Source organism: Pholcus phalangioides, unplaced genomic scaffold (assembly GCF_987345545.1).
Source record: "Pholcus phalangioides strain wild (caught in Gottingen) unplaced genomic scaffold, Ppha-v1.0 ptg000015l_1, whole genome shotgun sequence".
Classification (NCBI taxonomy): Eukaryota; Metazoa; Arthropoda; class Arachnida; order Araneae; family Pholcidae; genus Pholcus; species Pholcus phalangioides.
The window spans coordinates 72,199,793-72,216,361 of NW_028301608.1; positions in this window are offsets into that span (position 1 = coordinate 72,199,793).

Below are 16,569 nucleotides of genomic sequence, written 5' to 3' on the forward strand. Positions count from 1 at the left end.
CTTTACGAATTTTAAAATTGAAATTTCATTCACAATTCACTGAATTAAAACTTACCATAATTTTAATTTAAACTGCATTTTAATTATTTTTCCGGAAATTATAATTCATAACCAACATTATAAATTAAAATGTTTCTAATCATTATAAATTAAAATGTTTCTAATCATTATAAATTAAAATGTTTCTAATCATTATAAATTAAAATGTTTCTAATCATTATAAATTAAAATGTTTCTAATCATTATAAATTAAAATGTTTCTAATCATTATAAATTAAAATGTTTCTAATCATTATAAATTAAAATCATGATTTTAAATTAAACTGCATTTTAATTATTTTTCAGCAAATTATAATTCATAAGCAACATTATAAATTAAAATGTTTCTAATCATTATAAATTAAAATAAAATGTTTCTAATCATTATAAATTAAAATGTTTCTAATCATTATAAATTAAAATGTTTCTAATCATTATAAATTAAAATGTTTCTAATCATTATAAATTAAAATGTTTCTAATCATTTTTAAGCAAAACTTATCGTAATTTTAAATTCACCATTCACTGAATTAAAATTTATCATAATTTGAATTTCACAATTCACTGAATTAAAACTTATCATGATTTTAAATTAAACTGCATTTTAATTATTTTTCAGCAAATTATAATTCATAAGCAACATTATAAATTAAAATGTTTCTAATCATTATAAACTAAAATGTTTCTAATCATTATAAATTAAAATGTTTCTAATCATTATAAATTAAAATCTTTCTAAATTAAAATGTTTCTAATCATTTTTAAGCAAAACTTATCGTAATTTTAAATTCACCATTCACTGAATTAAAATTTATCATAATTTGAATTTCACAATTCACTGAATTAAAACTTATCATGATTTTAAATTAAACTGCATTTTAATTATTTTTCAGCAAATTATAATTAAATAAATAGATGTTTCTAAAAAAAATGTTTCTAATCATTATAAATTAAAATGTTTCTAATCATTATAAATTAAAATGTTTCTAATCATTATAAATTAAAATGTTTCTAATCATTATAAACTAAAATGTTTCTAATCATTATAAATTAAAATGTTTCTAATCATTATAAATTAAAATCTTTCTAAATTAAAATGTTTCTAATCATTATAAACTAAAATGTTTCTAATCATTATAAATTAAAATGTTTATCATTATAAACTAAAATGTTTCTAATCATTATAAATTAAAATGTTTATCATTATAAACTAAAATGTTTCTAATCATTATAAATTAAAATCTTTCTAATCATTATAAATTAAAATCTTTCTAAATTAAAATGTTTCTAATCATTTTTAAGCAAAACTTATCGTAATTTTAAATTCACCATTCACTGAATTAAAATTTATCATAATTTGAATTTCACAATTCACTCAATTAAAACTTATCATGATTTTAAATTAAACTGCATTTTAATTATTTTTCAGCAAATTATAATTCATAAGCAACATTATAAATTAAAATGTTTCTAATCATTATAAATTGAAATGTTTCTAATCATTATAAATTAAAATGTTTCTAATCATTAAAAACTAAAATGTTTCTAATCATTATAAATTAAAATGTTTCTAATCATTATAAATTAAAATGTTTCTAAGCATTATAAATTAAAATGTTTCTAATCATTATAAATTAAAATCTCTAAATTAAAATGTTTCTAATCATTTTTAAGCAAAACTTATCGTAATTTTAAATTCACCATTCACTGAATTAAAATTTATCATAATTTGAATTTCACAATTCACTGAATTAAAACTTATCATGATTTTAAATTAAACTGCATTTTAATTATTTTTCAGCAAATTATAATTCATAAGCAACATTATAAATTAAAATGTTTCTAATCATTATAAATTGAAATGTTTCTAATCATTATAAATTAAAATGTTTCTAATCATTAAAAACTAAAATGTTTCTAATCATTATAAATTAAAATGTTTCTAATCATTATAAATTAAAATGTTTCTAAGCATTATAAATTAAAATGTTTCTAATCATTATAAATTAAAATCTCTAAATTAAAATGTTTCTAATCATTTTTAAGCAAAACTTATCGTAATTTTAAATTCACCATTCACTGAATTAAAATTTATCATAATTTGAATTTCACAATTCACTGAATTAAAATTTATCATAATTTGAATTTCACAATTCACTGAATTAAAACTTATCATGATTTTAAATTAAGCTGCATTTTAATTATTTTTCAGCAAATTATAATTCATAAGCAACATTATAAATTAAAATGTTTCTAATCATTATAAATTAAAATGTTTCTAATCATTATAAATTAAAATGTTTCTAATCATTATAAATTAAAATGTTTCTAATCATTATAAATTAAAATGTTTCTAATCATTATAAATTAAAATGTTTCTAATCATTATAAACTAAAATGTTTCTAATCATTATAAATTAAAATGTTTCTAATCATTATAAATTAAAATCTTTCTAAATTAAAATGTTTCTAATCATTATAAACTAAAATGTTTCTAATCATTATAAATTAAAATGTTTATCATTATAAACTAAAATGTTTCTAATCATTATAAATTAAAATCTTTCTAAATTAAAATGTTTCTAATCATTTTTAAGCAAAACTTATCGTAATTTTAAATTCACCATTCACTGAATTAAAATTTATCATAATTTGAATTTCACAATTCACTGAATTAAAACTTATCATGATCTTAAATTAAACTGCATTTTAATTATTTTTCAGCAAATTATAATTCATAAGCCACATTATAAATTAAAATGTTTCGAATCATTATAAATTAAAATGTTCTTAATCTTTATAAATTAAAATGTTTCGAATCATTATAAATTAAAATGTTTCGAATCATTATAAATTAAAATGTTTTGAATCATTATAAATTAAAATGTTCTTAATCATTATAAATTAAAATCTTTCTAATCATTATAAATTAAAATCTTTCTAATCATTATAAATTAAAATCTTTCTAATCATTATAAATTAAAATCTTTCTAATCATTATAAATTAAAATCTTTCTAATCATTATAAATTAAAATCTTTCTAAATTAAAATGTTTCTAATCATTATAAATTAAAATCTTTCTAAATTAAAATGTTTCTAATCATTATAAATTAAAATCTTTCTAAATTAAAATGTTTCTAATCATTATAAATTAAAATGTTTCTAATCATTATAAATTAAAATCTTTCTAAATTAAAATGTTTCTAATCATTTTTAAGCAAAACTTATCGTAATTTTAAATTCACCATTCACTGAATTAAAATTTATCATAATTTGAATTTCACAATTCACTGAATTAAAACTTATCATGATTTTAAATTAAACTGCATTTTAATTATTTTTCAGCAAATTATAATTCATAAGCAACATTATAAATTAAAATGTTTCTAATCATTATAAATTAAAATGTTTCTAATCATTATAAATTAAAATGTTTCTGATCATTATAAACTAAAATGTTTCTAATCATTATAAATTAAAATGTTTCTAATCATTATAATTTAAAATGTTTCCTATCGAATTCAAATCAATAATTTTAAATTGAAATATTTCTCATAAATAGAACAAATTAATATTTCTTTTTGAAATTTCTTTACGAATTTTAAAATTGAAATTTCATTCACAATTCACTGAATTAAAACTTACCATAATTTTAATTTAAACTGCATTTTAATTATTTTTCAGCAAATTATAATTCATAATCATTGTAATCATTGTAACTTAAAATGTTTCTAACAATTATAAATTATAATGTTTCCCATCGATATAATCATTATAAATTATAATGTTTCCCATCGATATAATTATAATAATAATCATTGTAAATTATAATGTTTCCCATCGAATTTAAATTAATAATTTTAAATTAAAATATTTCTCATAAATAAAATAATTAATTATTTCTTTTTGGAATTTAATTTCTAATTTTAAAATTGAAATTTCATTCACAATTCACAATTAATTTTAATCCTCTTCCAATTCAAATTCATTATGATGTTTCTTAATTTTCAATTATAATATTTCCGTGATAATATACGTAATACATACGTAATACAATACATAAATTATATTTTTTAATCAAATTTTTATTTCTCATTTCTGGTTTGAAATTTAATTGATAATTTTAAGTTTGGAAATTTATATAGTTATTGCAATGAAAATTTTTTTATTCTTTCATGCAAATTTAAATTCATTAAATTTAAAATTTATTTCAATTATATGTGTAATTTAAATTTGAAAATCATCATTCATCATCATTTTAATTTAAAATTAAAATTTCTCATCAAATTGAAATTAAAAATTTTAAATTGAAATATTTCTCATAAATAGAAGAAATTAATATTTCTTTTCGGAATTTCTTTACGAATTTTAAAATTGAAATTTCATTCACAATTCACTGAATTAAAACTTACCATAATTCTAATTTAAACTGCATTTTAATTATTTTTCAGCAAATTATAATTCATAAGCAACATTATAAATTAAAATGTTTCTAATCATTATAAATTAAAATGTTTCTAATCATTATAAATTAAAATGTTTCTAATCATTATAAATTAAAATGTTTCTAATCATTATAAATTAAAATGTTTCTAATCATTATAAATTAAAATGTTTCTAATCATTATAAATTAAAATGTTTCTAATCATTATAAATTAAAATGTTTCTAATCATTATAAATTAAAATGTTTCTAAATTGAAATGTTTCTAATCATTTTTAAGCAAAACTTATCGTAATTTTAAATTCACCATTCACTGAATTAAAATTTATCATAATTTGAATTTCACAATTCACTCAATTAAAACTTATCATGATTTTAAATTAAACTGCATTTTAATTATTTTTCAGCAAATTATAATTCATAAGCAACATTATAAATTAAAATGTTTCTAATCATTATAAATTAAAATGTTTCTAATCATTATAAATTAAAATGTTTCTAATCATTATAAATTAAAATGTTTCTAATCATTATAAACTAAAATGTTTCTAATCATTATAAATTAAAATCTTTCTAAATTGAAATGTTTCTAATCATTTTTAAGCAAAACTTATCGTAATTTTAAATTCACCATTCACTGAATTAAAATTTATCATAATTTGAATTTCACAATTCACTCAATTAAAACTTATCATGATTTTAAATTAAACTGCATTTTAATTATTTTTCAGCAAATTATAATTCATAAGCAACATTATAAATTAAAATGTTTCTAATCATTATAAATTAAAATGTTTCTAATCATTATAAATTGAAATGTTTCTAATCATTATAAATTAAAATGTTTCTAATCATTATAAATTAAAATGTTTCTAATCATTATAAATTAAAATGTTTCTAATCATTATAAATTAAAATGTTTCTAATCATTATAAATTAAAATGTTTCTAATCATTATAAATTAAAATGTTTCTAATCATTATAAATTAAAATGTTTCTAATCATTATAAATTAAAATGTTTCTAATCATTATAAACTAAAATGTTTCTAATCATTATAAATTAAAATGTTTCTAATCATTATAAATTAAAATCTTTCTAAATTAAAATGTTTCTAATCATTATAAATTAAAATCTTTCTAAATTAAAATGTTTCTAATCATTATAAACTAAAATGTTTCTAATCATTATAAATTAAAATGTTTATCATTATAAACTAAAATGTTTCTAATCATTATAAATTAAAATCTTTCTAAATTAAAATGTTTCTAATCATTTTTAAGCAAAACTTATCGTAATTTTAAATTCACCATTCACTGAATTAAAATTTATCATAATTTGAATTTCACAATTCACTGAATTAAAACTTATCATGATCTTAAATTAAACTGCATTTTAATTATTTTTCAGCAAATTATAATTCATAAGCCACATTATAAATTAAAATGTTTCGAATCATTATAAATTAAAATGTTTCGAATCATTATAAATTAAAATGTTCTTAATCTTTATAAATTAAAATGTTTCGAATCATTATAAATTAAAATGTTTCGAATCATTATAAATTAAAATGTTTTGAATCATTATAAATTAAAATGTTCTTAATCATTATAAATTAAAATCTTTCTAATCATTATAAATTAAAATCTTTCTAATCATTATAAATTAAAATCTTTCTAATCATTATAAATTAAAATCTTTCTAATCATTATAAATTAAAATCTTTCTAATCATTATAAATTAAAATCTTTCTAAATTAAAATGTTTCTAATCATTATAAATTAAAATCTTTCTAAATTAAAATGTTTCTAATCATTATAAATTAAAATCTTTCTAAATTAAAATGTTTCTAATCATTATAAATTAAAATGTTTCTAATCATTATAAATTAAAATCTTTCTAAATTAAAATGTTTCTAATCATTTTTAAGCAAAACTTATCGTAATTTTAAATTCACCATTCACTGAATTAAAATTTATCATAATTTGAATTTCACAATTCACTGAATTAAAACTTATCATGATTTTAAATTAAACTGCATTTTAATTATTTTTCAGCAAATTATAATTCATAAGCAACATTATAAATTAAAATGTTTCTAATCATTATAAATTAAAATGTTTCTAATCATTATAAATTAAAATGTTTCTGATCATTATAAACTAAAATGTTTCTAATCATTATAAATTAAAATGTTTCTAATCATTATAATTTAAAATGTTTCCTATCGAATTCAAATCAATAATTTTAAATTGAAATATTTCTCATAAATAGAACAAATTAATATTTCTTTTTGAAATTTCTTTACGAATTTTAAAATTGAAATTTCATTCACAATTCACTGAATTAAAACTTACCATAATTTTAATTTAAACTGCATTTTAATTATTTTTCAGCAAATTATAATTCATAATCATTGTAATCATTGTAACTTAAAATGTTTCTAACAATTATAAATTATAATGTTTCCCATCGATATAATCATTATAAATTATAATGTTTCCCATCGATATAATTATAATAATAATCATTGTAAATTATAATGTTTCCCATCGAATTTAAATTAATAATTTTAAATTAAAATATTTCTCATAAATAAAATAATTAATTATTTCTTTTTGGAATTTAATTTCTAATTTTAAAATTGAAATTTCATTCACAATTCACAATTAATTTTAATCCTCTTCCAATTCAAATTCATTATGATGTTTCTTAATTTTCAATTATAATATTTCCGTGATAATATACGTAATACATACGTAATACAATACATAAATTATATTTTTTAATCAAATTTTTATTTCTCATTTCTGGTTTGAAATTTAATTGATAATTTTAAGTTTGGAAATTTATATAGTTATTGCAATGAAAATTTTTTTATTCTTTCATGCAAATTTAAATTCATTAAATTTAAAATTTATTTCAATTATATGTGTAATTTAAATTTGAAAATCATCATTCATCATCATTTTAATTTAAAATTAAAATTTCTCATCAAATTGAAATTAAAAATTTTAAATTGAAATATTTCTCATAAATAGAAGAAATTAATATTTCTTTTCGGAATTTCTTTACGAATTTTAAAATTGAAATTTCATTCACAATTCACTGAATTAAAACTTACCATAATTCTAATTTAAACTGCATTTTAATTATTTTTCAGCAAATTATAATTCATAAGCAACATTATAAATTAAAATGTTTCTAATCATTATAAATTAAAATGTTTCTAATCATTATAAATTAAAATGTTTCTAATCATTATAAATTAAAATGTTTCTAATCATTATAAATTAAAATGTTTCTAATCATTATAAATTAAAATGTTTCTAATCATTATAAATTAAAATGTTTCTAATCATTATAAATTAAAATGTTTCTAAATTGAAATGTTTCTAATCATTTTTAAGCAAAACTTATCGTAATTTTAAATTCACCATTCACTGAATTAAAATTTATCATAATTTGAATTTCACAATTCACTCAATTAAAACTTATCATGATTTTAAATTAAACTGCATTTTAATTATTTTTCAGCAAATTATAATTCATAAGCAACATTATAAATTAAAATGTTTCTAATCATTATAAATTAAAATGTTTCTAATCATTATAAATTAAAATGTTTCTAATCATTATAAATTAAAATGTTTCTAATCATTATAAACTAAAATGTTTCTAATCATTATAAATTAAAATCTTTCTAAATTGAAATGTTTCTAATCATTTTTAAGCAAAACTTATCGTAATTTTAAATTCACCATTCACTGAATTAAAATTTATCATAATTTGAATTTCACAATTCACTCAATTAAAACTTATCATGATTTTAAATTAAACTGCATTTTAATTATTTTTCAGCAAATTATAATTCATAAGCAACATTATAAATTAAAATGTTTCTAATCATTATAAATTGAAATGTTTCTAATCATTATAAATTAAAATGTTTCTAATCATTATAAATTAAAATGTTTCTAATCATTATAAATTAAAATGTTTCTAATCATTATAAATTAAAATGTTTCTAAGCATTATAAATTAAAATGTTTCTAAGCATTATAAATTAAAATGTTTCTAATCATTATAAATTAAAATCTTTCTAAATTAAAATGTTTCTAATCATTTTTAAGCAAAACTTATCGTAATTTTAAATTCACCATTCACTGAATTAAAATTTATCATAATTTGAATTTCACAATTCACTGAATTAAAACTTATCATGATTTTAAATTAAACTGCATTTTAATTATTTTTCAGCAAATTATAATTCATAAGCAACATTATAAATTAAAATGTTTCTAATCATTATAAATTAAAATGTTTCTAATCATTATAAACTAAAATGTTTCTAATCATTATAAATTAAAATGTTTCTAATCATTATAAATTAAAATGTTTCTAATCATTATAAACTAAAATGTTTCTAATCATTATAAATTAAAATGTTTCTAATCATTATAAATTAAAATGTTTCTAAGCATTATAAATTAAAATGTTTCTAATCATTATAAATTAAAATCTCTAAATTAAAATGTTTCTAATCATTTTTAAGCAAAACTTATCGTAATTTTAAATTCACCATTCACTGAATTAAAATTTATCATAATTTGAATTTCACAATTCACTGAATTAAAACTTATCATGATTTTAAATTAAACTGCATTTTAATTATTTTTCAGCAAATTATAATTCATAAGCAACATTATAAATTAAAATGTTTCTAATCATTATAAATTAAAATGTTTCTAATCATTATAAATTAAAATGTTTCTGATCATTATAAACTAAAATGTTTCTAATCATTATAAATTAAAATGTTTCTAATCATTATAATTTAAAATGTTTCCTATCGAATTCAAATCAATAATTTTAAATTGAAATATTTCTCATAAATAGAACAAATTAATATTTCTTTTTGAAATTTCTTTACGAATTTTAAAATTGAAATTTCATTCACAATTCACTGAATTAAAACTTACCATAATGTTAATTTAAACTGCATTTTAATTATTTTTCAGCAAATTATTATTCATAATCATTGTAATCATTGTAACTTAAAATGTTTCTAACAATTATAAATTATAATGTTTCCCATCGATATAATCATTATAAATTATAATGTTTCCCATCGATATAATCATTATAAATTATAATGTTTCCCATCGATATAATTATAATAATAATCATTGTAAATTATAATGTTTCCCATCGAATTTAAATTAATAATTTTAAATTAAAATATTTCTCATAAATAAAATAATTAATTATTTCTTTTTGGAATTTAATTTCTAATTTTAAAATTGAAATTTCATTCACAATTCACAATTAATTTTAATCCTCTTCCAATTCAAATTCATTATGATGTTTCTTAATTTTCAATTATAATATTTCCGTGATAATTTCAATACATAAATTATATTTTTTAATCAAATTTTTATTTCGCATTTCTGGTTTGAAATTTAATTGATAATTTTAAGTTTGGAAATTTATATAGTTATTGCAATGAAAATTTTTTTATTCTTTCATGCAAATTTAAATTCATTAAATTTAAAATTTATTTCAATTATATGTGTAATTTTAAATTTGAAAATCATCATTCATCATCATTTTAATTTAAAATTAAAATTTCTCATCAAATTCAAATTAACAATTTTAAATTAAAATATGTCTGATTAATAATTTTTAAATTGAAATTTCATGCAAAATTCCTCATAATTTCAAAATAGAATACTATTATACTATAGTATACCTATTATACCTATCAGCAAATTAAAATGTTTCTAATCATTATAAATTAAAATGTTTCTATTATAAATTAAAATGTTTCTAATCATTATGATTAGAAACATTTTAATTTATTAAATTTATTAATATTAATTAATATTGAATTAATATATGAATTAATATTTCTTTTAATTTTAATTATTTTAATTATTTTTCAGCAAATTATAATTCATAAGCAACATTATAAATTAAAATGTTTCTAATCATTATAAAACAAAATGTTTCTAATCATTATAAAACAAAATGTTTCTAATCATTATAAAACAAAATGTTTCTAATCATTATAAAACAAATGTTTCTAATAATAAAATAAAATAAAATATTAATTAAAATATTTCCTATCGAATCAATAATTTCAATCAATAATTTAAAAAAAAATAAAATCAATAATTTTAAATTGAAATATTTCTCATAAATAGAACAAATTAATATTTCTTTTTGGAATTTCTTTACGAACTTTAAAATTGAAATTTCATTCACAATTCACTGACTTAAAACTTAAAACTGAAAAATCAGCAAATTATAATTCATAAGCAACATTATAAAGTTAAATGTTTCGAATCATTATAAATTAAAATGTTCTTATTTATTATAAACTAAAATGTTTGTAATCATTTATTTATCAGCAAAACTTATCGTAATTTTAAATTCACAATTCACTGAATCAAAACTTATCATAATCATAATCAAAAGTATGTTTGTGGATGTACACAGGAAAAGATTTTCACTTTATATTTGCATAAAATGATGAAATCATTTATTAATCATGTATTATTTTGTATCATTATTCATAATAACACAAATAATAATGCATAAAAATTTATTTTTCCAAGTGAAGTAAATTTTTTTTATTGTTAATATCTACTAAAAATTGCTTATATGTAAGTAATATACATTATTAAAAAAAAATTTTAAACAAATTTACCTACTTAATTAACCCTTAATTATCCTTCCTTGTGGGAGGATATTATTTACTGCAATGAAGGTCTTTTAATGAAGAAGTTTTATTCTTGTTTTAGAACTTGTCACCTAAGTTGGAGGAAGCTGAACATTTTTTATTTTAGTAAAGCTACTCAACAACGTTGAGTTTTAGTCAACGGCGTGGGAGGAAACGAATTTCGAGCGATAGATTTGAGAAAGAATAAGCACAATCCGTTGAAATTTTCTTTTAATTTTTCTGGAAATTCTTTAATTATCTGGAATGAAATTTTCTGGGTGATAAGCTATTCACCCGTAGCCGTTCGCACACTTCACGGCGGAACGAGTGAAACGGAGTCTCATTTTATTGTGAGAAAAATTACTTTAAACGTAATGTTTTTAATTTTATTTAAAATATGCTTTTTTTTTCTTGCAGATGAAACATAATGAGAAAAATAGAGCCCAGAAAAAGGCTTAGTTTGAATCCCTTTTCGAGACAGAAAATACCTTTTCAGAGCACTCGTCCGGCAAATCAATTTGGACCTATTGAAGACGGAATAAAAACAAATTCAGTTGTATTGAAAGAAATGGTAACTGTCCATTCTGTTGTGGGCAACAACAACATGTTTCATTCGATGTATGGATGTTTTAACTTAAATATTCTCTTGTTAGTAAATGTTACTCTCGAAAATGCCGATTCGATACCGTTTCTTCAGAGGCCTTAGAGCGAATAAATTATTCGATCTAACAAAGTAAAAAACGAGCTTTTCAATGAAAAAGGATGTTGATATTTCAGATTTTGTGGGTTTGTACAAAATGTTTGTCATGTTTGAATGTTTTGTCACAAGATGTTTGTCAGAACAAGAAGTTGATAAATTTCATATACCTACAGAAAACAAAATTACTCCACACCGAAAACCATATGTGGTAAAACGTGGTTCCAATGGATAGTCATGATCCATCAAACCCATTTCATCTGCTAATATCTCCAATGCCAATTGGATTCTAAAAATAAGGTGGATGAAACGTAGATTGTACCTGAGACAGAAGTGGTTTTTTTTTCTTCGATTTGATTTCACGTCGGATATTAACGTTTCTTACGTACCAAGATATGGTTCTTACGCCTGTCTCTAGCAAATAAATTTTTCGAAAAAAAAAAAAGAAAAAATTGAGCAATATTGAAATCGTTGAATTCGTTCTATGAATAAATATAGTAAACTGAAACATTCTTTAGAATGGAATAAATTCTACTCATGTGTTGTGCATAAAGCAACTACGTCGTACGAGATGTGATGATGAGATATACCCAACGATGGCATGAACTGCACATGCATAAGGTTCCAAAAACAAATTTCATGAATTTTTCGATCATTTTTTTTTTAGGTATGATCATACACTAAAATCTCTATGAAATGATATTCTGCAAATAAAGAGAAATATATCATGGTAGATGTGTATTAAGAGTAGAGATGTAAAATTCTTGAGAATATTGTCTCGGAATATTCTCTGCAAGCACTACTATTGTAATTCTCTAACTAAGCATATTCTCTAGTTATTTATAATATTTTACTATATATATACTTTTACTATTTTCTAGGAGTATTTTCTGGAAAGACTGCTTTATAAATTACTAGGGATTATTCTTATCTAAAATAATAATCACTCTCAAGTTATTTCTCATATTAATCTCATCTCACATCTCTAATTAAGTGGCAGCAGTTTAAAAAGTCAAGTTTAGTATAAGTTTAGTTTTAAAATTATATTATAGGGATTTCATAACAAGAATTTAAAAATTCGATGTGGAGGGATTTATTGTTATATTATTGAATTTGTTGTATCATTGTACTAAAAATTACAATGATACTGTATCATTGAACTGTAAATAATAAACCCATGAACTGCAAAAATTCAAAATGTAAGCAGGTAAGCTGCTTCAAACAGAAAATCTTACCAAGCAGAAGAAGCTTAGCAAGATGAGTTAAGACTAATCAGGATAAAGACTATTTATATTTAAGATAAAGATTTATTTATGTAAATAAATAAAATCAGACAAAAGCAGAAAGATATTATTGGTAAGCTACTTGGTAAGCAGAATTGTTTGCATTTCGATAAAAGGGGCCTCAGGGTAAATTATCGAAGATTTTTGTTGGATGCACAGACTCATGTATGTTGGACTTTATGGTAAATATACGTTGGTATATTTACGTTGTCGCTAGTGAGGCTTGTGCTCATTCATGTGCAGCTTCATAGTGCTCATGGCCTCTTTGGCATTGTATATCATGGTTTATCACTACAGTAACGATAAAAAAATGCAGTTGTAACTGCACATTATTTAAATTTCCCACATAGTAATTTTGTAGTTTATCAAATTAATCGGTTAATTTCCCGATTAATTATATGACACTCAATCCTTTCCATGTTTTGACTCAACTCAAACGTGGCTGTTGTCCCATCGAGTTTGTTGACTTGAAAAGTCGCAAAAATTTTTGCTCCTACTAGCTGATCAAGCTAGAGTTCAAGCTGATTTAAGTCCAAGTGAGAAATACCGTGATCCATCGTCAAAGAGCTCAGGCAGAAGGCCGGGCTCTTTAGTTAGAGACGTGTAGGCTATAGAGAGTGTAATAGGACGAGGCGTGGAAAGAAGGAAGCCTTCGCCGGGAAAGGGATTTATAGTGTCGTCCGAAAGTGGAGATAGAGACCGTGAGTTGATAAAGTGTTGCATTTATCAATTCAATCTTATTTGGCGGGAATTTGTTTAAAATGGAAAGGGATTACATATGCGCACTCGGTCATACGCCGTCGGTAAATGTCTCAGCTTACATATTTACATACTTTCGAAAATTATTGTGTGCCAGAATTTTATCACGTAGGCCCCATGAAGACATTATACCCCCCGGACTATGCCTGGATCAGCCCATACTTGTGAACCAGAGTTGGGCGAACGTACACAGAGAAAGCATATGGGAACGTATGCGCATCACATTTGTGGTAAGGCGTACGTAACATGTATGGAATTCTATTAGCTTTGCGCAAACTATGCCAGTGAAATCGAGAATGCGGCTCATTTGCAATACTTAAATCCACGCATGTATTCAATCTCTGCAACATTTCATTGCTCAGTTGATAATTTTCAGATAGTACCAGCAAATATATACATTTTTATATCATTGTTCATCACCACTTCGTTGAGCAATGTTCTAAAAAATAAATAAGACAAGGGCACTCGTGTGTGGCTTTTTTTTTTTTTTTTTTTTTTTTTTATTGGTTATAGTAAGAATTAAAAAAAAAAAAACAGTTGGAAGTGGAAATAAATATAAGCATGTTATCACATTGTTGACCGGTCATGAGTAAATTCGAACTTTCAAACAGGATAAACCTGTAACCCCAGTGATTCTCAACCGGTGCTCCACTTCCCAGGGGCTCCGCGGTGACTCGAGGAAAATAAAACAAATCAGTAACTTTGATAGATAAATAAAAAATAAGTGGCCTACAAGGTTTTACCATAAATATTATATGCAAAAAGTGCTCCTCGAGTAAAACAGGGCTTCGCCATAGAAATTATATACTGAAAAGGGCTCCGCGAGTAAAAAAAGGATGAGAACCGCTGCTGTAACCGTTCATTAAGTTGAAAAATTACAGAAAACAAACTTCGGTAGACCACCACTCTGCCGCCAGTGAGGTACAAACCTGGATGCTCGTGATGATGAACCCAGAATGATGTCCACGCGACGACACAGTAGCTCTAGAATATACTAAGTGGCCACGGGTGAAAATCCAGTAAAAAAGTATTGTGCTGTAAAAGCTGAGCCACGGCTGATGATTAAGCATTACGTACAAAAAAAAAAAAAATGTGCAGCTCATCCATCAATTCCTCACACTTATGTGACAGGACATGAATAAGCTTGTACGTGTTCATCAAGCACAATGCCTCAACATTGAACGAAAAAAAAAGTACATTTAAATTTAAAAATAAAATATCATTTTTTTATTGTATCTTTTGTGATTTACTCACACTTCTTATAAAAAGCTCATTGTACAAACGAAACATCCAAATGGTTGACTGACATTTTTTTTTTTCCCATCTAAGATAGTGATCCCATCTAAGATAGGCCCAGCCATTATATACGTCGGAAGAGTTACGAAACCGTGGGTGCTTGACTTGAGCTTTACATGGAAACTATTGATCCCTGAATGAATTTTGGAGGTGCTCAGATGAGTGGTACAGAATACTGTAGGTACTCGAGCACTCACTGCATCCTCTGGCTCCCCCCCCACTGCCAGTCATCCCCCCTAAATGCCAGAATTTTACTTATATATTGTGGAATCTTGACTAAGTACTGCACTGTCAGTTCCCTTCCCCCAACCCACAAGGAATTTCCGGCAACGGCTCTTCCAATAGCACCATTGTCCACATAATAGAAAGGTCTTACAGGTCTTGAGGTCAAACAACCTAACATAACATTTATTTGCACAATAATGTTTTTAGGAAGAAATTTAACGATCAAAAACAGTTCAGCTCCCGGATGTAAAACGGGTTACAGAAATTGAATTCAATTAGTGAGAAAAACTTATTTCTTGGTAAAATAATTACCGTACTCCCCCACATTAGCTGGCTTGCCGAGAAACAGTGAGGCAGACCAGCATGCTGAAAATATCCGTATTTTCCGGAATCCCTATAAATTTGATTCACGGATTCTGGAAAATTCTTGAATATCTTTATTTTTTATTAATTTCTTATCAGGAAAATAGATTATACATATCCGCGGAGCCAATGATGGCTCTTACTGGATGTTAGTGAAAACAAACAGTTGAATATTTAATATTAGAATGAATGACTAATGGGAAGAAGAAGGAAATGAAATATTTCAGAGAGAATCTGAAATATTGTTCAATGTCGGTACTGTAATTGAAAGAAGGTAAAATTTGATTAGTCTTCTATACATGCGTGAAGTGACGATTTTATGTAATGAAAATCTGTTACGTTTTTGGGTTACGGAAGTCGCATTCCCCATCGGGACTGTTATATGTATGTACCGAGAGGCTCCCAATTCCTACAGCAGGGGCCCTGTAGATAGCGAGCCCCAAACCAGCTTTTTCATGGGCCCCCTTTGTGGTTAATTTATAGTGTGAAAAATCAAAAAGTGATAAGAATCTTTCCAGATCCTGTCAGCCCTGCACTTGTGGGAGGTTATGCCGTCATTGTATAATATACATAAATCACCAGTGCTCCCAACACACAGGGTCTCGGTACCTGGGAGTGGCATTGCACATATACCTTCTTGCACATATAATTTCTTGAATCTCCAAAACTTCCTGTAATAGATGAGTATGGAAACGTTTCTTCCCATGAGATTCGATACTTTAATTTTCGATACTTTTATT